Genomic DNA, 12,500 nt, shown 5'->3' with positions numbered 1-12,500 from the left:
GATGGTATGTGTGTGTCTTTGGGGTCACTGACTGATGTGTGAAAGGTTTTCATGCGGTCATCAGTCACCTGCCAGCTCTCTGACATCTCTCTCTCTCCTGGTGTCGTCTCCTCTCTCTTCCTCTGACATTTGTCTATCACTATGATTAACAGCTGTCCATCTGTGTGTGTGTGGGGGAGTGAATTTGTGCTGTCTCACAGCTTGTGTGTCTTATTTCTCTATGTGTGTGTTTTCCTGCGTTAGAGTGGAAGATGTTGGATCGATCAGGGTCAGTTCTGACGGGGAAAGAGGTGGGAGTCTGCATCGATGAGACACTAAATGAAAAGTGACTGACAGGATCAATTGAGACCTCAAGGGAGGGATGGACATTTCTGTCTGAATGTCTTTCTGTCTGTCTGTCTGAATGTCTGTCTGTCTGTCTGAATGTCTGTCTGTCTGTCTGTCTGTCTGTCTGTCTGTCTGTCTGTCTGTCTGTCTGTCTGTCTGTCTGAATGTCTGTCTGAGTGTCTGTCTGTCTGTCTGTCTGTCTGTCTGTCTGTCTGTCTGAGTGTCTGTCTGTCTGTCTGTCTGTCTGTCTGTCTGTCTGTCTGAGTGTCTGTCTGTCTGTCTGTCTGTCTGTCTGTCTGTCTGTCTGTCTGAGTGTCTGTCTGTCTGTCTGTCTGTCTGTCTGAATAACTGTCTGTGTGTCTGTCTGTGTGTCTGTCTGTCTGTCTGTCAGTCTGTCTGTGGGTCTGTCTGTCTGTCTGTCTGTCTGTCTGTCTGTCTGTCTGTCTGTCTGTCTGAGTGTCTGTCTGTCTGTCTGTCTATCTGTCTGTCTGTCTGTCTGTCTGTCTGTCTGAGTGTCTGTCTGTCTGTCTGTCTGTCTGTCTGTCTGTCTGTCTGTCTGTCTGTCTGTCTGCCTCGTCCATCTGTATGGCAGGACAATGAGACAGCAAGGCACAATGCTGAGATCTGGCGTCCATTGTGAGCCCCGTCAAAGGACCAGGTCATCATCCATGAAGTGGAGTTGTTCATTCACCTCCTCAGACCTGTTCTGTTTCCAAATTCAGGCTTTTATACCATTTATTTCAACCATTTTGTTCAGTTTTTTATGTATTTTTGGGGCTTTTGGGGCCTTCATTGGAGAGACGGGACAGTGGAAGCACAAACATTTGAGCCTTTAGATTCCACCATCTTTTCACACAACGATATGTCGCAATAACCCAACAGATTTTTAATTCTTGCTCAATCCCTGAACATCTGGAGGGATTGATTCTGTATTTTTCCGCTGTGGTCGTGGAAGCTGAATTTGATCAGTCCTCTAATAACAAGCTCGGCTGTCTTCTGAATCTAATATCCCAAAATGTCTCACAGTTAAAACACCAATAATCTAGTTTCAACAATGGCCGTCCTCTATTCCAAATGAGTCCACTTTATCAGATGACTCTCCCGTCTCCAGTTCCACCTTAAGGACCTGCTACTTTATGAATATGTATTGCTGGTGTACATAAAGGATTAAGATCTCTCCCTCAGTTGCTGTCCTCTTGCTCGCCCGTCTCACTCGCTCTCTCTCCTCTCAGCTGTTCAAATATTGTCTTTCTATTTATACTGAGCTTGGGGAAATATTTACCCTGGGCCACTGAAGCAGGGTGGATATGAATGGGCATCATCTCAGCTTGTCAAATTAGCTGCTGCTCGCTGCCTGCTAATGTCTCTGTAATTGGAAAGGCTGGCAGCGCAGCCCGTCTGACTGCTACCTTGGCATGGACATCACGTGCTGCTGCCCATCTCTGAGGTTTGGGAAGCTTCACCGCGGCCTCTGAGGTCATCCTAAAGGGAGCTTGCTACAATCATGAGGACGACACTCATTTCTATGAGTAGTAAAGGCAGTTATCGTACCAAAAGTCCTGTTTTTAATTTTAATAACAGCACATCCGATGAGATTTAGTTGTTTTTTGAAACCTTGAAAATCATTGTTGTGAATAATAATAATAATAATAATAATAATAAGGGGGAGGTTGGGAGTGTTTGTAAAATGAAGTTAAAGGACCATAAGAAGTAGAAAGCTGCGGATCAAACCTGTGAATAGAAAATGACTGAACTTGAGAAGGTGGACATCTGCAGCTACGATTGGGTCTCTGTAAGGCCCTGACACAACAAGCAGACGACAAAGAACTAGTGGTGAGGAAGCCTCAAGTCCCTTTTTTTTTGGGCCAAAAAGTTGCACTTGAACACACCACAAAGACTACAGCCAACAGCCAAACCACCACGTCCATTTTACAGTGAGAAGAAATAACTCTCCATGCCAGCAGGGGGCGGTAGTCCGTTGTTATGATACGAGAAGACCATTTTCACACCGCTGTCGGTCACCACTCGTATTAGAGGTAGTCTACTAATGGAGAATAATGTCTGATAAAAAGTTGAAAATGGAGCTGGTGTTGTCAGTTCTTGGTCTTTTAGTGGAAAAAGAAAAGAAGAGGCAGAGGAGACAATAAGGAGAAACCACACTAATGGGTGAAAGCATGGATACTACAGAGACATGCTCAAGGGGCTTTCCTGAACCTGAGAGGAGAGCTGGAGACAAATGAAACCTCCAAACAGCCAATCAGAGAGATTCCTCTCACTGACCGCCGACGCCGATTTAACATGTCGAATCAGCCAAACAAAGGCATCTCCCTCTATCCTATTTTCACGCCTGGCACAGTTTTGGTAGAGGGCTGTTCATCATGAGCCTGGATTTAAGTTCTCTTAAGTTTTTCCTCTGTAGCTTTGCTAAAAGCTTACTTACTGCCATGTTGGATTAATTTGTAATATAACAATGAGTAAGGTATTTTACCTGCTTTTTGTAAAGTGTCTCGAGATAAAAAAAAAAAAAAGTATAAATTGGTGCAAATAAAGATTGATTGATTGAAACATGTCATGGCAGCTCTGTAATGGCGTTGAACTTGCCATCCAAATTCATACTGACAGTTTCTACAGTCCAAGCGCCTCCGATGGTAAATGAGGCACAATGTATTCATGACATTCAAAAGTTTATTGTGGAGGGGGGGTTATACAGCTTAGAGAGAGAGTAGGCCATAAAACAGCGATGGAAGTGGTTAACAGCGGAGAGGGAGCAAGCGAGCTAATGGAGAGCCACATTTCCTACTAAAGAGGATCCTCCTGCAGACGAGGAGACGGGCTGAAAACGAGGGGGAGAGGGGCGGAGAAGGAAGGAAGAAAAGCAGCCGCTGCGCCGATATTGATCTTCTGCCAGAGAGATTGATAGAGCAATAAGGAGCTGAGGAGAGGACAGTTGAAGTGTGGAGTAGAGGAGGAGGAGGAGGAGGAGGAAGAGGAGGAGGAAGAGGAGGAGGAAGAGGAGGAGAAGGAGGAAGAGGAGGAGGAGGAAGAGGAGGAGGAAGAGGAGAATGAGGAAGAGGAGGAGGAGGAAGAGGAGGAGGAAGAGGAGGAGGAGGAGGAGGAAGAGGAGGAGGAGGAAGAGGAGGAGGATAGAGAGGAGGACGGGAAGGTGAGAGGGAGGATTGCAGGGTGTGAGATGAATGGATGTCAGGGCGATGGCGAGGGCAAGAGAAAGAAGAAAGGTTAGAAGAGGAGGGCTGAGAAAGCGAGTGACAGAGGATGAAAAAGAAGAGGAGAAGCGATGGTGAAGAAGTAGCCGGTGTGTGACATCATTTGAAAGGTGAAGGATCAGGTGTCTCTGCCTTAATTAGGTCAAGGAGAGCGAGCAGGAGGGTGATGAATGAATTAGCGGAGAGCTGGCAAAAGCGATTGAGACAGAAAGAGAGAGAGAAAGAGATGATTGGATTTCATGTGTGTGTGTGTGTGTGTGTGTGTTCGGCTAAAGGTGACCCCCAGCTGCCTAATGGCACGATACATATCCTTTAATGAAGTCATAGTGCAGTCACATCCAACTGCAGCTCCACCAGCAGCTGAGTGAAGATGTCAGCGAGTATGTGTGTGTCTGAAGCGCACCCGAGTGTGCGTTCACAAACTGACAGTGTGACATGTGAAGCATAGCCACATGCAGCATTCATCTGCAAGGACCCGGGCGCGCGCGTGTGTGTGTGTGTGTGTGTGTGTGTGTGTGTGTGTGTGTGTGTGTGTGTGTGTGTGTGTGTGTGTCTGTGTGTGTGTGTGTGTGTGTGTGTGTGTGTGTGTACGGGTGATGTATGGGTGTGTGTCAAGGGGCAACCTCCGGTCTCGAAAAATGCAGAAGTACAAAAAACTGCAGTTCCTCGAGGTTCCTCTTGAGGCTGGCTGCAGAAGCGCCGGAAGTGCCATAAGCCCACAGCCAAAAAAACCTGTTTTTACCACAGGAATCAACATGTTTACAGCCTGGTTCAAAAAACGAGATATATCTGAGAAGTTGACGGCCCCTTCTCCTCACACTGTGGGGGGGGGGGGGGGGGGGGTGAATTTTTTTATAACTCATCGGATTTTATTCTATTAAGGAAAACGGCTATGCCCATATTTGGTTGTGTCAGATTTGATTGACAGCTCTGCGCGGTCAGCAGGTCAGGAGGCTAACAGCTTGATCCGTCTGATTTCTCCTCTTTTTTACTTCGTTTGGAGAGTTAGTTTAACACATATCTGACAACATACATGGCTTGCTGTGCGGTTAACAGACCATCCAAGAAGTTGATGCTTCAGTTTTCTTCGGTAAGTGATATAGTAGTGTTATATTTACTGCTTACTCATGTGTTGGTATTTATATTTACGGACCTAGCTTGTTTAGCATTAGCTTGTAAACCAGTCGACTAACAGTGTAGCTCATTATTTACAATGGTTTAGAAATGTTTGTTGTTAAGATGTTGAAAATGAGTTTGTGTGATGTTAGAAGCTAAAGGTTCATCTCGGTGGTTAACCACAGACTGTAAATATGTTTATCTGACGTTATGATGAATGTTATACTCCACGTAAATGTGGACATTAAAAAACAAACTTTGTGTAGTAATTATCCGTCAGTAACATAAACTCAACTGAACCTAATGTGCTGTGTAGGTTATAGAGGATGACATTAACGTTACATGGTTGATGTAGTGTCTTAAGATTTGAGCAAACTGTTAACAAATTTAAAAAAAAAATCACTTTTTATGAGTTCAGGTAAATTAAATATGGTTATTAATATAGTTCTTAATCATTACAGATGCTCTTATAAAGAATATAGCAGTAAAAATATAAAATATAAATAACATGTGGAATGAAAATAAGATTTAAAGCACATAGATATAAAGTATAAGAAATAGTTTGAAGAATACAGCCATGTACTGAGCTCATGTTAATAATAAATGAGTTACTGTATGTTCTGTACTAAAGCACAGAGAGTTGGGACCTGTTAATGATTTAAATAATTCAGGTTATATTTGTTTCATGTTAAGATGAAGTACTATCCACAATAAATTGCTTAATTTTTCCTCACAAAATCTGAGACAATTTGATGTGGAATATCATTGTGTGAGTGAGAGAGCTGAAAACAGCATGATTACAATAAGGTTTATCTTCTTAACTTTGAATAGATGTTGATTACCTGAATACTGTACCTTTGTTGTCTGGGTAGTACACTGTTGAATTTATAAATGTACTCGTACACACAGATGAATACAGAAAAATAGATGAGAACAAAAAAATGATTTAATGAATAACTGATATTTTCTCTCTTTTTTTGCCATCCTGAAGACCTCTCACTAAAAGTCCATGTTCTCCTGGATCCATGTCACATGCTCGAGCTTCTTCTGAATGACTTTTCAACAGTCAAAGTTCTGCTGAGAGAAGATGGCCAGCAGATAAGACAGCAGTACATGAAGGAGCTCCACAGGCTTCAGGAGGAGGAGGAGGGTTTGCACCTTGGAAGACTGTATTCATGCTGTTCAAATAAAACTAGATCTCCTCCAAACAACTTGCAATCAAACCATTTTCTTCCCATTTTAAACCCCTTTGTCCAGTTTAGATGGGAGAAGTTGATATTATGTGATATTGATCTGGGAAGACTACATTTCTAAATCATTTTTAACTGTGTTTTTATTCACAAGTTATTGATCTTATTTACTCTCCATGTATCTTGATTTAAGAATGGGGCTGTGTTTAAGGGCATATTTTTGCAATGACTCTGTTCCATCCCACTTTCAGAAATGAACTACATTAGTATTTGGTAAAAAAAAATGTCAAAAGAATAAAAAGTTGTGTAAAAGTAGACTTCCTTCCCTAAGCTATTGAGTTGAGCATTAATGCACATTTTAGTCTTGTCATTTCAAATCTGAAATGTATACACATAAGTAGACATAAAGGAGTGCATTTATATAGAAATATTTATTTAATCTGAAAAACCACATTAAAAAAAGTCTGTTTTTATAGCAGAGATGAACATGTTTACAGCTTGGTACAAAACAAACAAATAGGTGTGATTAGCTCATGTCTCGATGGACACACACTGTATGGGGGGTGAATGTTTTGATGACTCATCAGTTTTGATTTGATGAAGGATAAGAGTTATTCACAATAAGGCGTGTGGCTGACCAGCTTGACAGGCGGGCGCGGTGTAACGATTTGTCAAGAGGCTTAAAACCCGTCTCAGCTCTCAGCCTGTTGGTGTCATCACTCAGGCCATCCGGGGGAGACCTCCCTCACAGCGAGTTGTTGAAGAGAAGCAACTGAAATCCACCCCAGAAGAACCAACAAATACAGATGTTGTTGAAGCTCAGGTTTCTTCCTCTGTCTCTGCAGCTCTCTGGACACCTCGATGGACCAGTCACCAATAATCCACACTGTGTCTATAGGAGAAATACAAAGGTGTTCAATTAATGCCTCAGACAAGACAAAATGTACAGTTAACTACATGTGACAGCTCAGGCTGTTTTTTTGTTATGAGCCACATCTGCAGGAATAATATTGAACAAGGTAGCTGCAACTCATCATAATAGGTGCCAGTCTTAAACACTATTTTTTCTAATACTTAAAGTTTTTGGTGTGAAGCTGACACTGTCCACAGACTCCATGACTTCACAGGGTTCAATAGAAAACAAATGTCTTATAATAAATACTAAATAATTATTTTTCAATTGTCATGTTCACCTCATCGCTGTTGACATCAGTAAATATAAGACACAGACATTCCTCTTTTTGTCACAACAGTAACATGAACTGTATGTTTTGTAATATTGATTTCTTATGGATGTCTCATATTTACAGTTTATGGATAAAACTTTGTTAATGTATTTCTCTGCTAACACTGACAAAGTCTAACTGCTCTGACAAATAACTAATAACCATAGTTGTATATTTAAAAAAGTGTAGTTTTAAGACTTTAATTAAATATTTGGGTTGAATATAATTTGTTTTAACTGTGTTGTAGAAAAGTTAAATGTTAACTTACTGTTTGTAGAGTTTTCTCAGGACGAGCAGGAATAGGGGATGATAGCAGCCTAGCTGTTAGCTATGCTGTGAAGTGGACTGCTAACGTCGAGCTGAATGGGCGGAGTTAAGTCCTGCAAGTCCCGCCTTACTGCTGTTGCTAGGTTGATCCGAAGTTAGGTTGAGACTGCAAATCCAATATGGATGCGGGCGTCGATTGGACTCATTTGCTGCCTATGTTACAGACGGGTCCCAGTAATATTTACAGTCTATGGTGTGTGTGCGGTGCGGTGAGTTGAGGACCGGCGCAGCCATCGCTCAGGACCAAGGCCTAATGGAGAGTCTGGGCAGACAGCTGGCTGATAGATGGCCTGACCACGACATGCTCTCACACACACACACACACACACACACACACACACACACACACACACACACACACACAGTCATCAGATAACAGTACTAATGCCTGACCTCACTCACTACATGTCCTTCAGGAGCAGACGGGAGGATAAGGAGAAAGAGAAAAGACAGCAGTGTGTGTGTGTGTGTGTGTGTGTGTGTGTGTGTGTGTGTGTGTGTGTGTGTGTGTGTGTGTGTGTGTGTGTGTGTGAGTGCACTGTGAGTCACTAGCATGTCTACATGTCTGACGATATGATCTCAATTTCCCTGTTAATCCCTCTCTCCCAGTTTGTCAGAAGCCATTTACATCATCATAGATCCTAACTTCCTGGACACACACACACACACACACACACACACACACACACACAGTAACATAGGACCATGTGTACTAACTCCTGCCATAATGCACAAGTATGATGAAGAGTGACGCTCACACACACATCTGCAGTGGCCGCTGAAGCCACATGTGTTTTGTGTTGGTGCGGGCTGCGCTACACGCCGCGGCTTTCACTCTTCATTAAGCTCCATTTGAATGAGACGCTCCATGACATCAAGGTAATGTTACAGGCCAATAAAGTATTTAAAGCCTCCGGGTGTCAGTGCAGGGAGGGCGGCAGGGTGGGGTGAGGACACTTGAGACCCAGAGAGGACGGCGAGGTGAGGTGTAGGCTGAAGGGAGGAGATGATATTTTTTTATAATCATTTACGTTGTTGTTGTTGAATATTTATAAATTAAAGTGTGTTACTGAAGCAAGTGGAAATCAAGTATGTCAGAAAACATGATCATGACAAAATCCGTATTGGAGACTGGTGTCCATAGGTGCTGCCTCCACTCGTCTAATAGGAGGGTAGATCAGATCACAACAAACGCTGTCCCACAGGGGCGGCTGCAGCTCAGTTGGTAGAGTCTGGTAGAGGGGTTTGATCAAGGTGTCCTTGGGTAAGTTGCTCCCGCTGCTTTATCAGCAGTGTATGAATGTATATGAATGGATGAGTTAATACTGACGGACTCTTTACTCAGCAGCCTCTACCATCAGTGTGTGAATGTGTATGAATGGATGAGTTAATACTGACGGACTCTTTACTCAGCAGCCTCTACCATCAGTGTGTGAATGTGTATGAATGGATGAGTTAATACTGATGGACTCTTTACTCAGCAGCCTCTACCATCAGTGTGTGAATGTGTATGAATGGATGAGTTAATACTGATGGACTCTTTACTCAGCAGCCTCTACCATCAGTGTGTGAATGTGTATGAATGGATGAGTTAATACTGATGGACTCTTTACTCAGCAGCCTCTACCATCAGTGTGTGAATGTGTATGAATGGATGAGTTAATACTGACGGACTCTTTACTCAGCGGCCTCTACCATCAGTGTGTGAATGTGTGTGAATGGATCAGTTAATACTGATGATCTATTTTCAGGCCTTTGTGTATGGCTTGAAAAAAAACAAAAAAAATTCTTGCTTTTAATTTGTCAACCTTTTATTAAAGTTTTCCAGTTACTTTCCGTGTCCTCTCTCACCGCCGCGTTAGAAAGGAAGACATCAACCCTCGCCCAACAAATATTGACTTTCAACTTAAACGACTGCAGACACATTAGGAATGGATCCTGCTTTGTGGACAATGGGTAAAGTCCCGCTTCATTGATTTCTCACCAGATTTTATTGCACTCCATCGACGGCTAATGCCCCTAAGATCCTGACGCAGCCTGAATTATTCAGCGGCAGTGTTTTGTTTTTGTGTCAGGGCCGCAGGGGTAATTCTAGAATGGACGACATTTGATGATCTGCTGCAGGAGTAAACTATCTCAGCGTAGCAGAGTGACTTCTTTTCAACGGACATGAGTGTGATGTGTGTGTGTCGGCTGAGGCGAGGTGTCCATGTCAGGTTGAGAAAAGGCCCCTGACAGTGATATTTAGCATCTGGACGCATTCCAATATTGTCCACGGGAAGCTTTGAGGCTTTTTCCCTTTGAAAACGAGACAGACAGGTGGAATGAGACAGAACAGGAGATGACTGACTTCTCAATATCACGCGGGATTAAAAGAGGCATTGATGGAAAAGCCCAAAGGTGGAAACAATGGCTAAAGATAGAAAAAAAAAAAAGGACAGAAGAGCACACAATGGCAAGTTAGAGACAGAGAGATGTACAAGAAGAGGGAGAGCACGGAGCCGGAGATAAATAAAGCAGGACGAGACAGCAGCACAGGAGAGAGAGAGAGAGAGAGAGAGAGAGAGAGAGGAATCCAGAGATGAGAAGAGAGGACAAAAGTGCGTTGGTTAAGATTCAGGGCAGGCAGTGGCGCGGGGCTATCATTACCATACATCAGGACAATAAATGAGGCTTTCAGCGGGCCGTAATAAGAGTTTGATAAATCATCGGGGCCAGAATTAACTAGACGTCAAAACAATGTGAGGGCTCTGACGGATGGCAGAGGAGGGGCCGATGGCACAGATTAGTCTAGCTGGAAGTGAAGGAGCGCTGACGGGAGGATGTGGGGGGGAGGGGGGGTGGGGGGAGGGGAGAGAGAGGCATGCAGGAGGGGTGAGGAGCACAAGGACAGAGGCTGGCAGACTGTTAAACAGAGGAGAGAGATTCATGTTGATGAGGAAGTTTGTAACACCCTAACATGAAGAAGACGACGAGGTGTGTGTGTTTTAATCTGTTTCCAACTTGTGCGTTGATATTTGATGACCTCTGACCTCTGTGCCCTGTGGCTTCAGCTGCAGATTAATTTGTGTGTGCTGTTTTTTAAGAATAAAAAAAAAGGGTCGCTGTTCATTTGTGTTCGCGTGAGTGAGTGAGTGTGTGTTTATGTAAGTCAAGCTCTCAGCACCCCACGGCTAATCCCGTTGGTTATCATGATAAGAGGTTAGTGCAGTGCGGATAAAGAGCCCCCTCCACACAAACACACACACACACACACACCCAGTGGGTAGCTTTAATTGCCAGGCTCTGACCTTTCCCGAGCGGCGGTGACAAGGCCTGTCTGTGGCAGTGGGAGGTGGTAGTGCCTCGATTAGCTGTGACAGCAGAGCCGGGCGACAAGAAGGAGGGAGAGGGAGAGAGGGGGGTGAGACGGGGATACAAATGGGGAGAGTGAGAGAGAGAGAGCAAGAGAGGAAGGGAGAGATGAGAGAGCCAGAGCCAGCTAATTGGAGCCTCTCGGCCTCGGAGCAGTGAGCTGGAGAGCAGTTGCATCGGTGCGTGGCAGGGTGACGTGTCTGTGTGTGTGTGTGTGTGTGTGTGTGTGTGTGTGTGTGTGTGTGTGTGTGTGTGTGTGTGTGTGTGTGTGTGTGTGTGTGTGTCTGTGTGTGTGTGTGAGTGTGTGTGTGTGTTTTTGTGTGTGTGTGTGTGTGTGCGTGCGTGCGTGCGTGCGTGCGTGCGTGCATGTGTGTGTGTATGGGAAAAGTCGCATACTCTGCAAAGCATCTGAGCAATAAGTGTGTACTTGCATGTTAGCTTGTGTAGCTGCATTCATCTTCCATACTGTATTTGATGAACTGTGTGTAGGTTTGTGTGTGTGTGTGTGTTGCCAAAGAGAGACTAAGTGAAATGGACAGTTAAATTGAACAGAATGAGGCACAATTACCAGGTGAGGCCAAGACGATAATGTTGTCCCAATCTAACTCACCCCCCCGTCTCTCTCCTTTAAACACAACCACACACACACACACACACACACACACACACACACACACACACACACACACACACACACACACACGCTCATACATACACCATATATCATCCTGCATCGACTCCCCTCACTCTCTGCGACTTGAACGGTCTCTGAGGAGTCACAGAGAGATCGGCCTGCAGGTAGAGACCACCCCGGCCTTTATCAAGTGTCTTGCTCCTGCTGCATGCTCGGAGAAGTACGCTCAGGCTGGCGGGTAACTCAGACTTATTGGAAAGAGTGTCATAGTGTGATTCTTTCAACTGCTCATTTTCTATTTGTCAGGTCCATGCCAGCCAGTTGGGCAACGACACCTAGAGGCCTTAAAACATGCTAGCAGCTTTGTGATGCTTTAGCTTGGTTAGCACTCGTTTAAAGACACAGGGTTGGTAATTTTAGAAAACTAGCACTCACAGTATAAACTCTTAAAGTCATCAGTAACACGCTTTGAGTGTGGGCTAGTGAACACAAGAGGTAGAGAACGAGCAGGGAGACAGGGAGGCGTCTGATTGGTTCATCAGATTGGTACCTCGTAGCAGACATTGGTCAAAGTTTTTACAGACTTACTACTGATACAGATGATGGATTTTCTTAGTTCCTGTTTCAGAGAACATGAGTTATTCATTTCTGTCAGGACCTAAAGACAAGTTCAATCGGAATCTGAAAAAAGTGGATCTGGAGGAAAAGACCAACCCTGACTTTAAAAGCTGCTCTGTATGTGTTGGGGCACATTCTCCTGGCACCAACGAGACAATGGAATATGATTTGAAAAAGTCCGATCCCTTCAATAGTTTGAACGTCAGGAGAACCTGTCAACCTCATGATATCCATTATCTATCCCTTCATCCATTACATGAACCACTTTAACTTGTTATGGCTGTCTGGAGACGCTCAAAGCTTTTATGTTTGTCTGTGATTTCTTTAATCTTTTATTCTGTCTTTATTATCTGCTGTGTTGTGTCTGTAGAGCACTTTGGTCAGCTGAGGCTGTTTTAAACGTGCCATACAAATGAACTCAAACTGTTACTGGACAGGAGGTGAGGTTGACCCTGGACACGTCGTCATGACAACCACAAGGCTT

The sequence above is a fragment of the Labrus bergylta genome, chromosome 2, assembly GCF_963930695.1.
Source record: "Labrus bergylta chromosome 2, fLabBer1.1, whole genome shotgun sequence".
In the NCBI taxonomy this organism is placed as follows: domain Eukaryota; kingdom Metazoa; phylum Chordata; class Actinopteri; order Labriformes; family Labridae; genus Labrus; species Labrus bergylta.
Note: the sequence above shows the minus strand (reverse complement) of the source record.